This window comes from Octopus bimaculoides, chromosome 3, assembly GCF_001194135.2.
Source record: "Octopus bimaculoides isolate UCB-OBI-ISO-001 chromosome 3, ASM119413v2, whole genome shotgun sequence".
NCBI lineage: Eukaryota > Metazoa > Mollusca > Cephalopoda > Octopoda > Octopodidae > Octopus > Octopus bimaculoides.
In genome coordinates this window covers 84,221,213-84,222,709 of record NC_068983.1, presented here as the reverse complement: position 1 = coordinate 84,222,709, position 1,497 = coordinate 84,221,213, and positions in this window count along the sequence as shown.

Genomic DNA, 1,497 nt, shown 5'->3' with positions numbered 1-1,497 from the left:
TTATATATATATATATATATATATATATATATATATATACATATATATATGTGCGTGTGTGTATTATATATGTATGCAAATTGTGCATGCATAATGCACGTGCATACATGCTCTGTGGTGTGTACGTGAATGTGAGTGCACAAAATATGTTTATATGCATGACATACATGTATGTTTATGTATGTATGTGTGTATGATGTATGTATGTATGCATCTCTCTCTCTCTATACACACAGATATATATGAATACACACACACGCGCATACATACATACATACATATATATATATATATATATCTTTATACACATATGTATGTATGCGTGTGTGCGTTTGCATGATGGGTGCACGAATGCATTTATATGTTTGTAAGATGTCTTTGTTGTGTTGTGATGTTCATCATTACATGGTGGCATAATGTGTGAGTAAGAATGCGCGTACATATGATTAATTTGTACACTTGTGTGCGCCTATGTATACGAAGAGCGTATATGAATGTATACGTTTACCAATGTGATTATCTATGTACATATTCATGTATGAATGCACACACACACACACACACACACACACACACACACACACACACATGTATGTATATATATATATTATATGTTCGTATGTATGTATATATTTATACGCGTATAGGTGAGTTTAGTTAAATCCATCACTATAATGAGTAACTTAAAGCTAATTTGCTGTCATTCAGTTAGTGATGTACCTTAAAGGCTTTGGTCTGTGTAAATAACTTTTGTCAAAATCCAGGACCACATTCTTCTTTGATATCATTCAATAGGAAGAATAGTGTGATGTGTTTTTAGTTCTTTGTCTACTTAATTAGCAGCACTTTGTTTTTTGGCGGATTTTTATAGTTGTGGCTGTTGTTGTTGCTGCTAGTTCTTAGGTTTGTATTTTTATTTGATTGCTTATGTACATGTGAGCTGATTTGTGTGTGTGTGTGTGTGTATGTGTGTGTGTGTGTGTGTATGTGTGTGTGTGTGTGTGTGTAACTGTGTACATATATGTGCATGTGTGAGCGTGGGAGAGAGAGAGAAAGAGGGAGAAAGAGTGAGTGTGTGCGTTTATATATATATATATGCATATATGTATGTATATGTATGTGTGTAATAACTGTGTGTAGAGCGAGTGTGTGCGTGTATATATATATGTATGTATATACGTATGTATATGTATGTGTGTAGTAACTGTGTGTATGTATATGAATAGCGATATACATATTTTGAGAAGCGCACATCTTAATATTAATATGCATGCATAGTGTGGATATGCTTATGTCTATGTATATAAGTGTATGAGTGTGTGAATGTAAGTACACACACACACACACACACACACACACACACACACACACACACACACACACATATATATGAGAAATTAAAAAAGGAAAATACACACACTTTACATAGTTTTAATATATCGACCGGTTTCGTTTTTGCTATTCATGATATTATGGTTTACTTATTTGAATATGTAT